Source organism: Megascapheus bottae, chromosome 4, assembly GCF_031878675.1.
Source record: "Megascapheus bottae isolate mThoBot1 chromosome 4, mThoBot2.hap1, whole genome shotgun sequence".
Lineage (NCBI taxonomy): Eukaryota > Metazoa > Chordata > Mammalia > Rodentia > Geomyidae > Megascapheus > Megascapheus bottae.
The window spans coordinates 17,441,313-17,454,250 of NC_143512.1; the positions used below are offsets into that span (position 1 = coordinate 17,441,313).

At 34.2% G+C, this 12,938-nt stretch overlaps 1 protein-coding gene across 2 annotated transcripts in view; it reads right to left on the minus strand.

Moving 5' to 3' along the window:
- Positions 1 to 12,938, minus strand: part of Man2a1 (mannosidase alpha class 2A member 1) — a 162,536-nt gene that overhangs the window by 55,072 nt on the left and 94,526 nt on the right. The gene's annotated exons all lie outside the window — the stretch shown is intronic.

Consider the following 12,938-nt stretch of genomic DNA (forward strand, 5'->3'; position numbering starts at 1 on the left):
CCATGACCCACAAATAAAAGAAAATAATGATAACAATGAAAAGAAGTTAAGCAAAATGATGATGAGACAAAGGACAAAGGATGAACCAATGTGACAGCAATATTCACAAGATAATATGTTGGAATTAAACTTTACAACTTGGGAGGGGATGAGTGGAAGAAAAGTAGGAGAAAAACATGGGAAGGGGAAACAATGAGAAAAAATGTACTACTCACGGCCTTACGAATGTAACTGTAACCCCTCTATACAGTACCCTGATAATAAAACAAAATTTTAAAAAGAAAAGAAAAAAAAAGAATGTGTCATTTTGAAATGGTATCAATAAGCTTGGGATAATTGTATCAGAGCATTTCACTTTTGATTATTTTCACATCTCAAAAAAACTTAAGACTATAAAATCTAAACAAAACAAAACAAAAAAAGACAAGTAATTACCACCTTTGTAAGAATGGGGGAAATGACAGACACAAGGTCACAAAGAAACGAAAGGACAAGGTGAACATTTAGCTCTTTTTGACTGATTCTTCGTTAGTAAAAGCATACTGAAGACTTCTTTTCAGCCTGGGACTGATAGTTCACCTGTAATACTAGATAACTGAAGAGCTAAAGATCAGAAAGATCATGGTTGGCAAAAAGCCCAGGTGAAGAAGTTCACAAGACCCCATTACAATCAACAGCTGGGCCACAGTAATGTGTGCCTGCTATGCCAACTAGAAAAGAACAAGATAGGAAGGGTTGTGATTGGAGGCCAGGATATACAAAAATCTTCACAAGATTCCATCTCAAGGGAAGAAGCTTGACATGATGGTGTGAGCTTGTTATTGTCACTAGGATAGGAAGCATAAAAATAGCCAGAATAGTGGCCTGGAGTTTGGCCTAGTGGTAGAATGCTTGCCTCACATGCATGAAGACCCAGGTTCAATTCCTTAGTACCACATACATTAAAAAAAAAAAAAGGATATGGAAATGGTGCTGGGGCTCAAGTAGTAGAGCTCTAGCCTTGAGAAAGCCGAGGAGAGTACTCAGGCCCTTAGCTCAAGCCCAGGACAGGCAACAAAACAAAACAACAACAAAAAAACCCAGAATACAAAGCGCTGAAGGCACAGCTAAAGCAATAATACACATGCCTAGCAAGCGTATGACCCTGAATTTAAAAAACATCAAGTTGAGACCCCCCCCCCCAAAAAAAAGAATACAGAAAAGAGTATTAGTGGCATGGACATTTCACTGAAAAGAGGCAATGTGTACAATAAGATGTGTGCACATAGAAAAAAGAAAATTGGCACAATATAAACATCTGAATATCAAAGAATTTTTATAAATATAGCAATCAAGCCACAGATAAAAAGATATTTTGAGCCCAAAATAAGGATAAAGTACATTGGGATCTTTTTTTTTTTTTTGCCAGGGCTTGATCTCAGGGCCTGAGCACTGTCCTTGGACTTTCTCAAAGGTAGAGCTCTACCACTTGAGTCTCAGCATCACTTCTGGCTTTTTTTCTATGTATGTGGTACCGAGGAATCGAACCCGGGTCTTCGTACATGCTAAGCAAGCACTGTATCACTAGGCCAAACTCTCTGCCCATACATTGGGATATGTCGTGCGAAAACGTCTTAATTCTTCACTTGGAGTCTTCTTAATTCTTCACTTGTCAGAAATACTAATTTACAAACTCAGTTCAAAGAGGCAAGAAAATATAAAATTTTCCAAAATATGTTTACTAGATAACTCACATGATTAAATTGAGAGAAAATGCTAGATTACTAATAGCCACAAAATACTCAAAATATCCTAAAAACATGAAAATATATTATTAAACAGAAAATAATATTCTGGATTATACAGAAACAATATGTAAAATATATAAAATTCTGAACAAATACATTAAATTGTTCACTGAAACTTGTAGATATTACTTGTAGAGATTACAAGTAACTATTCTATATCTCCATATTGTTCTTCTTGACACAAAATAATGTCTTTTTTTATATTTCCTTGCAGTAATACAATTTTTATTTGGGCATAATGTTCACCTATTTAACCACATCTTTTTTTATTTTTTCATATATTTTTATTGTAATTAATAGAAGGGTTACATGATATTTGCCAGATAGATGGTGCATTAATTCCCATATATTGATACCCTTTAAGAATTTATCGACATGATTTTTACATCATATTTCAAATGATATATTTAACAAACAAGTAACAAAATGATGTTTAAAAAACTACATATTTAAAAATAAATAGTTGAAAAAGTAACAGGAAACAACTTATCAAAAGGGAAGGAAGGGAATCAAGACAGGCATAGGTGGGCCTGCACATACATTCCAGATGGACTGGTACAAGATCAAAGGCACAAAATGTGAAAAAGAAAATGCCATGGCCAGTAAATGCTATGCTCAGTAAAATGTACACCTCTCAAATGTCAATGTTTAAAACTAAAAAGGGAAGTAAACCCAAAGTTACAATGGGGACTCAGCTGTCTTAAAGTCATGATGTGAAGCTTAAAGACTTTATTATGCAAGTTACAGGGAATAATCAGAAGGTGTAATATGCTCAAATTTTCAACATCTAATCTTGTCAGGAGAAAGAACAATTTAGGAGTAACTATTCAAAGCACGAAAACTATGTAGATAGCTTCAACAATTCAGGTGGGAAAGATAAAAAAAAATTATTCTTTTGTCAGAAGAATTTATTTGGAGTCCCTGATGGTAAAAAAGGAAGACTCTCCACCACAGGTAGGCTAGAGCAATTAACCAAATTAAACACACAGAGGAAAGTTTCCAGACAAGTGTGATAATTCAGGTTTAGAATTTTTGAAGGCTCATGTCTGTATATGTCTGAGGAATCTTCACACAGATTGGCCTTAGGCTCCTAAATTAATCTGCAAGCCAGGGCTCACTTTCCCACGGGAAATACAATAATTTGTTTTTCAAGTAGGCTACAAAATGGGCCCTTTAGTTGTCCATACTCTAGTCCTCCGAAATTAAAACTGTTACCTTCTTTTGCAGTACTGGCAATTCTATAGATGTAATTAAGGATTGGGGGAAAAATTATCTAGAGAACTTCATAAAACTCAGCAAGGTTCCTCCTAAGATTCAACAGAGAAGGCCATGCAACTGGAGCAAGGAGAGGCTTGAATGCTTACAAGGAAGGAGCCACCAGCTGAGCAATGCAGATGGCTTCTAGAAGATGAAAAGGTAAAGGGACTCTCCCTGGGGCTATCTAAAGGAACCAACTGCGCCATTGCTTTCTTAGCCCAGTGAAAATGTTTGCAGACTCCTCAGCTCTGTGTATGTTTTCTTTTTTAAGAGACTAAATTTGTTATGACAGTAACAAAAAACTAATATCCAAGATTCTAATAAAAATTATTTCACAAAATAGAAGACTTTTCCCTATATTTGTGTGTACTAGTTGTACAAAGGCATTTCCTTGTGATATTCCACAATATTCAATGTACTAAATAAATGGATCAAATTAGTCCTCTCTATTGCTTCTTGTTTTCATTTCCTGTTCTCCTCCTTCCAAAATATTTTAATGGATTTCATTATTCTATGTTCAACATGAGTATAAAGCATTTCAATAACATTCACCCCTCCATCTTCATCTCTTTTCATCTGTCCCCCCACCCAAATGAATCCTATTTTACATTCATAAAGACTTTTACAAATAAACAAACCTAAAACAAAATTTGAAATCCTGGAAAACAAGATGAGGTGGGTAAATAGCAAGAAAAACTTGGGGTCCTAAAATGGAGACCAAAGCCTGAAATGAAGCATGCGTGTGGCCTTCTGATCTTCTCTCTCATAAATCTGAGTCTCTCTTGCTTCAAGATCCCACTATCCTAGCCCTCCACTGACAGGGAGAAACACGCAAAATACAACCCTATACTTTCTGACAAATAGTAGTCCTTTTGTACTACTCAAAATTGTCTTGTTTAACCTTTATATTCTATTTTGTTTTTCATCTTTGAAAACCTTAGGTTGAACTCTCATTCACCTTTCTTTTTTTTTTTTCCTTTTTTTCTTTTTTTTTTTTTTTTTTGCCAGTCCTGGGGCTTAATCAGTGCCTGAGCACTGTCCTTGGGCATTTTTTTTTCAAGGCTACTGGTCTGCCACTTGAGCCACAGCACCACTTCCAGCTTTTTTTCTATGTATGTGGTACCAAGGAATCAAACCCAGATCTTTGCGCCTGCTAGGCAAGTACTCTACCACTAGGCCAAACTCCCGGCCCCTGGATTCAGATTTCTATTCTTAGAAAATAGGCCACAAATATTTAAGTTTTCCATTAAAAAAAATCCCTCCAACAAGCACATTTATCTTCAATTGTTAGATATTAAAATTTATATGTTCAAGGAAAAAAAGCTGAAAGTGATAGTTTCTCGAAGTCTAAACCCAATAAATTAATAAGCATGGCCTAATTTACTAAGGAAAAAAATCTTTAACATGAAGGCACAGAGCAGGCTTCCTATCAGCCATGAAAATTACAATTTGATTTAAGTACAACAGTATGTAAATGTTATCTAATCACCATTTCCCAGGGATTTAGAAGAAAAATTATCTCAAAGTTTATAAATAAAAAATATTCTGAACTTTTTATCCAATGAGACACAATTACAAGGACAAATAAAAATGCAGGGAAACCAGCACACTGCAGGTATACTCACGTGTGATTATAAGCTGTCCTTATAAAGTATTACTAGACAGCTACTAAAACTTCTGTTTGTCATTGAGTAATCTCTCTACTGTTACTTTCCTCAAACTCCAAGAATTCCATAAAATACTATTAATAATAGTTTTTAGTTTAAGTGCATAGCATATTACTAAGCAATTATTCTAGAAAGCAAGGTGGTAAAGCATTCATTATTTGGGTAAAGAATTCTGCTTGTTCATATTACTAATAGATATTGATCAAATACAAAAATGTGCTAAAGGAATCTTATAATTATTTTTATCTAAATAAATTTGACTAGTTTGTAGTGTTTTCTTTCAGGTAGAATAATAATAATAATAATAATAATAATAATAATAAAATATCAGTATTAGTACTTAATGAGCATTTAAAATGATGTTGGTCATACAGTATGAGCTTTACTTAAATTAACTTGTTTCAGCTTTACAATCACCCTATCAAATCTCAAAATCATGTCCATTTGACACCTACATACAGTAGTTACATATCATGATAATGTAATTGTTTTAGTGTTAGAGCCATGATTCAAACTTAATCAGGTCAGAGACAGCCAGTAGTCCTCCTGTAAAGAGCAAGCCACTCAGTATGCATGTGCTCCAGGCACAAGGGAGCCATCAATAGCATTCAGTATCGTTCCCTCCCTCCAGATGCTTCTCCAAATCCATCCCTATTAGACTGCATTATACACATCCAGAAGAGAGTCTTCTCTCTAAACACCCCCTACCTTCAAGTAAAGGTATTTTCTTTGAAGTGATGAGGACTAGGTTTGTGAAATGACTATACAAATAGCTGTTTCAGTAACTTCCTACTTTTGTAAAAGGTAATACAAGGAAACAATGTCTTCACTGGGCAGTTCTGATGCTATTCTACAAGACAGCTTCTTTAACTGGTGTATCAGCATTGGACAATATTTTCCAGAACTGAGTGCTATTCCCATAACTCCTTTCCTGGTGTTTCTTCCAATGAACTTTAAAAAATTTAATTTTCTTTTATTAGCAAACAAAATCACATATTTAACCTCTACCTTTCCTAAGATAGACAGCAAATGAGACAGAAAGTTTCTAAACTAAGAAGCTGGTTAGTTGGAGAGATGAAACTAGAACCAGTCAATTTTGCCTAATTCTCAGTCCAGGGCTTCCTTCAAAACATGATGCTCCTTTGAGCTGCCAAAGCTCAAAGGAACAGAAACAACAGAGTATCATAAATGTCATCACAAGTTATAAGAAATGCAACTCAGTTCGACCAAATAGTAATCATCAACAGAGAATGAGAAATTTCAGGGCTTCTCTGCACTGTAAAAATCACTTCTCAAACAATTCACGCAACCAAAGTAGAACCAAGGAGTAAACTTAAAACTTTTGCAATATGGATGGGCTAAAGCTTCTCACAATCATACTCAGTATGCAACAGAATATAGCAAAGCAAGTAAAAAAATAAAGATTCCTTGCTAAGTATTCTAAACTTTTGAGACTAAACCAAAAAAAAAAGAAAGACAGAAAAAAATTATACATAATTTGACTGACCCCAGGAATCTTGTCACCAATTAAGTTGCTTTCACTCTGAAAGTGTTTTGCCTAAAACAAAAATATCATCTGTGTTACCTAAAACATAAGATGTTCTATTTTCTTGTCAATTCAGAAATCACATCTGTAGCTATTTTCTGAAAAGGCAGCAAAAGACATTATATATTTATGGGTGACTGCATAAGGAATGATGTTCAATCAAAATGTAATTTTCATCTAGTGGAAGGAAATTTCATTTCTCCAATGAATAAAATGCTCTAACTTTGGAGAAGGCTATAGTATATGTAAACGAAATGATTTTTCACAAATAGAAGAGACCTCAGAAGTTAACACAATAAGATAAGGTTGTTTTGTTCTTAAAGACGGAAATGACAAATATATTTATATTATGAAATCTATCCTGTACAAGTTTTCCAAGTATACAAGAGAAAAAACAGCTTCTTTTTCTATTAGTACCACATCTCATTGTGTTAGTGAGCCTTCATCCAAGTGTAAAAATATGAAAACAACAAAACATCAACTACTTTCTATTTTTACAACACTTTTAGAATCAATATTGGTCTCAGGAAAGAATCTTATGAAACTATTGAAGAAGCTAAAAAAAAAACACTGGAGAAAATATCACTCAGAATATAAATGTGTCACAAGGGATGAAGAATACATCTCAAAGAAAAGCACACCAACCTACTTACGTTACTTTGAATGTCTATTCAGTACCTACAACAAATCTGAAACTTGGGTCTTACTCTGAAAGGCACCCCTATTTCATTTACAATTTTCTTGTCAAATAAATGAATTAAGCTACTCTCCAGATAAGGATGAGTTTAAATACATCCAAAGGCTCTATTTAAAATTTTTATTTTACCACAAAGTTGTGAAGTGCTCTGAAGTCCAAGATGGGCTTGAAGCCCTCCCTGACTTTCTCGGGACCAGGATACTTTCACTAAAATCCTTTCTCCTTGTTCCTCTTCTAGTGCCCGCTTTATTAATCTGCATTCAGAAGGGAAAAAAAAATCTGGTTCAGAGAATGGAAGACCTTGTAATACTCTACATCACTTCAATCTATTCTCTGAACTGCTTTTGGTTACAGCTTTAACCTGACAATTCCAAAAGCAAGGATGTATACCAGAAGCCCTGACTGAATGGAGAAACCAGACAGAGAACTAAATTTAGAACAAACTGGGAGACATTTAAAAAACAAACAAACACAACAATAACAATAAAATAAACCTCTATCATCCAGGTAGAAACTGAATAGAGAACTAATTTAAGATGAAACTAGGAAAAAATAAACAGCTACCAAATCACTCTCATATTGTTATAAAAAAAAAAAAACTTTCACTCCAGTAAAAAGCACTTAAAAATCATCACAAATCCAGATACTACATTTACTAACACTTTCACAGTGCTACAAAGTAACTATTTCTAGTCTGTAAAAAAACTAGCAATCAGGAAAAACTAAAACTAAAAATTTTCAAAAATTCATTAGAAAAATGTAATACCTGACACACTCACAAAAGTCAATGCTAGCTATTCATCTACAGTATCTCATCTCCTCAAGATTTCCCTTAACTATCATGAAGTAATGTATTTACAAGAATCTTAACCATAAGTTGTTATGGTCCTCATTGCATTACAGCACTGGTATCCTGTCTTCACCTTGGGAGGCAATCACAGTTCTTCAGTATGTGCCTACATAAAGACACCATGTTTTTCCTTCCCTTCTGCGCTTCTCTGATTATGATCATTGATATAGCAATGGCATGATGGCACAAGTCATACAATAACAGAAACAATGTAAAAAATTAATTCACTAATAATCTGTCAAAGTACAGCACAGCTAGTTAAGAAAATCTGATTTAAAACAGAAACTACGGCCAATTGCTGGTAGGCTCACACCTGCAATGCTAACTAAAGAAGGCTGATATTTGATTTTTAAACATCTGATGAAAGAATTGTAAGAGAGGGAAAAAATCATCTCAGCATACAATAGGAATGAAAAACAAAAATGACATCTGATGAAATAGGAAACATGAAGTATAGCTGGGAAGCCATTAGGCACAAGGAAAGGAATCTTGCAAAATTTTTGAGTCAACTCCTGAATAAGTCCATGCTTAAGAAATGTGGTACAAAAAACAGTCATCACTGCTTTTTAAAAATTTATTTACTTACTTATTTTTGCCAGTCCTGGGCTTGAGCTCAGGGTCTGAGCACTGTCCTTTGACTTTCTCAAGGCTAGAGCTCTACCACTTGAGCCTCAGCACCATTTCCAGCTTTTTCTATGTATGTGGTACCAAGGAATCAAACCCAAGCCTTGATGCAAGCTAGGCAAGCATTCTACCACCAGGACAAACTCCCAGCCAGCACTGCTTTTAAGCACAAGAATTTTCTAGGACTCGGACATTTTCCAACAGACTTTTCAAAGAGATGGGAATTCAGACAGAGGAGACAGAAACGGGACCACTTGAGCCTAGAAAAACTAGTTACAACTCAACACCATTCAACATGCAGAAGAGCTAAGGTGGTTTCTATTGTACAGTGTTTCATTTTAAGGAATTTGCTATTTATTTTAAACAATCTCACAATTCTCTTGAACCATTACTCTACAGATATCTAATCTCTCATCTGTAAAATCCAAAAAACTCTGGAAAATTAAAAAGTAAAAGGGTTAGTAAATTCTGATGTTTTGGGGTTTTTTAATGTATTTTTTTGTAACTAAATTTGGCTTTTAGGATCCATGGAAAGAATAAAGAAGTTTTGAGCTAAAGAAACTGTGAATAATTCAGTGAGCTATGAAACATGCTTGTTATACAACAAGTGTCGATTAAGTTCATAACCAAATATATGAGGTGAAAATCATAAGAATAAATATAACAATATGAATTGACAGTCTAGTAAGCGAAGCTTGTCCACAGTGATGGATCTTTATGGGAAAAAGATAAAATTGACTTAAAAGCCACAGAAAGAAATAATTATACATTACTCTTAACAGTTACCATAAAAATAAATTTAATTAAAAAAAGTTACCATAAAGCAAACAGTTGTAAGTCATAGTCTAATCTATTCATCTAAAAGTAATCACGTTTTTTTGACCATGGGACTGTTAGGTCATATTTTCTATGAAAACATGATGGAATATCTATGATTTTAAGCTTAGATTTTATATAGTAGAGCATGAACTTATATGTTAAGCTGCTCAAGTGCTATGAAACTCACAAATATTAAAGTCTGAGTGAGGACTGTTATTATCTGATTTATACCCGTCTTTATTTTACCAGTAGCTGTCAGTGACTCCCCTTTGTTACATCTTTCCAAAACCAGTTAACTTAATAAAAAAGGGGGAGAGCTTGCTTTTTAGAATACAAATTAATCAAATTATGAGAGAAAAATACCAATGAGGGCCTGGCATAGGATACAACTGACTTATTACAATTATGTATCTCAAAAATCTGGAGGCATAGAAATGTACAGGCTTACTAATTAGTGGGCTATTTGCTCTAAGCCAGGGTGGGTTTCAGAAAAGGAGTGTATCAGATTATCTAGGTCTTCAATCCAGTAGAGATTGGTTGAAAGAGCCTTTAGAGAAGGAGAGAAAGGAAAAAAATCATAAGTTGTCCCTATCTTCTTACCAGCCTCAAAAGCAGACCCCTACCAGCAGGGAAACAGTTGTCTTCTTTTCCAGTTGATGTTCTATCAAAATTTCAAAGTCATAGGGATAGATGTCTCAAAAAGGAAGAGGGGTTAATCATCTTTGCTCCTACAGAACTGAATGTTGTTTTTATTTCTATTTAGTATAGTCAACAAGTAATTGTATTTTCTTGATCTAGTTCTATTAGTAGTTTGTGGATATGCTGGATTGTGGCAATATGTTGACTGTCAAAGGAAGGTTTTAGTGTGCTTGGGATTTTTCATTATTTCCTATATTTTCATATGAGCTTTAATAGGAATTGAGAGAGTTAGACTCACGGTCCTTAGTCAGCCATCATGTAAATCAGATGTGTCAACCTTTTTTCTTTGAATATAATAAGTGTTACTTCATCAAAGTCAATGAGAGGCTGAAACAATACTTCAGAAATTAATACTCAAGGTCCAAATGTCAGAAAATAAACAGGATAATGGTAGGGAGAACATTGTGGGATGAGTAGACTCTTTCTCATTTCCTCCCCTAGAGACTTTTCTATTTTCCTGAAAACTCAGGCAAAAAACAAGACTATTAGGCAAAATTACCTCTACCAGACATGATTTTTCTAAAAGTACTTCAAAACATTTGTTAGTGAGGGGCCAGGAGTTTGGCCTAGTGGTAGACTGCTTGCCTAGCATGCACAAAGGCCCAAGTTCAACTCCTCAGTACCAAATACATAGAAAAAAGCCTGAAGTGTTGCTGAGCTCTAGCCTTGAGAAAGTCAAAGAACGGTGCTCAGACCCTGAGCTCAAGCCCAGGACTAACAAAAAAAAATTGTTAATGAATACAACTTTTAATACAACAATCAAGTATCACACTGAAATAATTTTCTATGTTCTACTTATTGTTCTGAGTAAGTTTCAGATTCTAATAAGATCCCAACAGATTACAGACAGGAAAAACCATCTGCCTAGATGATTAGAATACTGCTCCAAATATACAAAAGAGGTGAAAGTATACAAACACCTTTTATATGCAATTCATGTTTAAACAGAAAGGCATCTCACTGAAAAAAATCTATGAATGTATCCCTTAAATCTAATCATAAATGTATTATAGTAATAATGCCAAGGCCTACATTACTAAGTGCTACCATGTTTGTAAGATGCTGGCACTGTAAGCCAGCAAGTTCTCCCATCAAAGGAAAATTTCTAACATAGTTTTAAAAGTTAAGGCTATTTTAATTCTCAAAATAAAAATAATAAAACCTGCGGAGGATTTGGGGTGTCATATCCTAGTGAAATCACGTTTTCTATTATTGTTCTGAGTTGCCTTGAGATAACGTTTATTCCCTTTTTAGTTTTTTTTTTTAATTTTGTCAGGATAATGTATAGAGGGGATACAGTTACATTCGTCAAGTACATTTATTCTCTTTTTGTAGTGGGGTTTGAACTCAGGAGGGAGGGTCTTACACATTTTCTGGGCCAGAAATCTACCATTTGGCATTTACCTAGCATTTTCTGCATTAGTCTGTTTCTCAGAAAATGTTTAATACTTGTACTCTGGCACGCCACAAACTTTGATCTTTCTATCTTCACCTTCTAAGTAGCTGCGACTGAAGGTGTAATCAACACATCCCACATTTGGCCCTAAACTTGGGATAATATCTGACTATAATACTCCATCATTTTCAAGAAAAGAAAACCCTTAAGCCTCTTGACTTTACACACTTATCTTTCTACTCAACAATATGAAGACTTCTTTATACTAGTTTTCTCGTGCATAAGATTTGAGCTTAAAGCGTTATAATTCATAACCAATAGTGACATTTCTTTCAATAATTAGCACTTATGACACCGTTTTTTATCTCCCCACAGATAAACTGTAGGCAAGCTCTACTGAGACAACACAGATTTATTTCTTAGGCCAGAGCTACTTGTCTTTATGCTTTAGAACTGTAGCTCCATCATTAAATACAACTTCTTATACAACATCTATGCTACAATTTGACAAGATACAATTCTGTTATCCAGAATTTGACAGGATGAAGTTCTGTTTTCCTAGAATTTTCATTTCTAAACAATAAAATTATCTAGCATATCTAATCAGTATGTAAGTGCATGTTTTAAATTAATTTATCAGATATATTTTTATGTGGTATATGGATGATCTGGTAACAAATTTTGAAGAACTATCCGAACCCTTGAGTGTCACTGTTCAAGTAATTACTAAGAACTGTATGCAATAAGGACATTGAAAATACAAAAGGTAGAATCAAGCAAATGTTCCATGTCAATAATAACAGCAAAAGGTTTCATGCATAAAATCTGATCCAATGAATTCAACTAACTGAGCTATTTAGGAATCATCTTTTATACTCCCTTATTCTCAAAATGTAATCTCAGTACTGTTAATTGTATAGAAGTGTAATAAAGCTGAATGAAACATAATTTTTTTATCAGGTTCAGGGTATGAAGCTCTAAAATCTCAAATAATTACATACATTCAAAGCTCTATTGAATTATTATTTTAATTTTACTAGCATTAAGTTCATTCAGAAGCACTCTGACAGATTTTCTTCAAAGATGAGATGAAAGAACAAAAATACCTGGCAAGAAGACATGCAAGCATATTACATTTCCATACCTGATACAACATTTTCATAATACTCTCTTTAATCAATAATTAAATGCACTTCAGCAATGCTTTATATTGAATTCCTTGTATATGGAATACAATACCAGAGACATGGGAGAAAATATAAATAAAAAAGTAACAGTCCCTAACTCCAGCAGTTTACAACCTAGTGGGACTGGCTTTGAATAACAGAGGCAAAAATAAGTCAACAACACCTATTAATTCTATGAGTGAGATGTTTCAGGCCTATTTAAATGAAAATTCTGTGCCAATATTATAATAGACTTTGGGTATCTTGCAAAAAGGGGAGTGGTATCTGGGAGGTTTGTGAGTTGCAACAGTCATCAGATCAACTGTGATAATTTCCAAAGGTGACTGCGATTCCACCTTTGTTAAGAGATAAGGCTCACATCAAAACAGAAATGAATCCCCTCATCGAATTTTGGCTAACCTAAGAACTA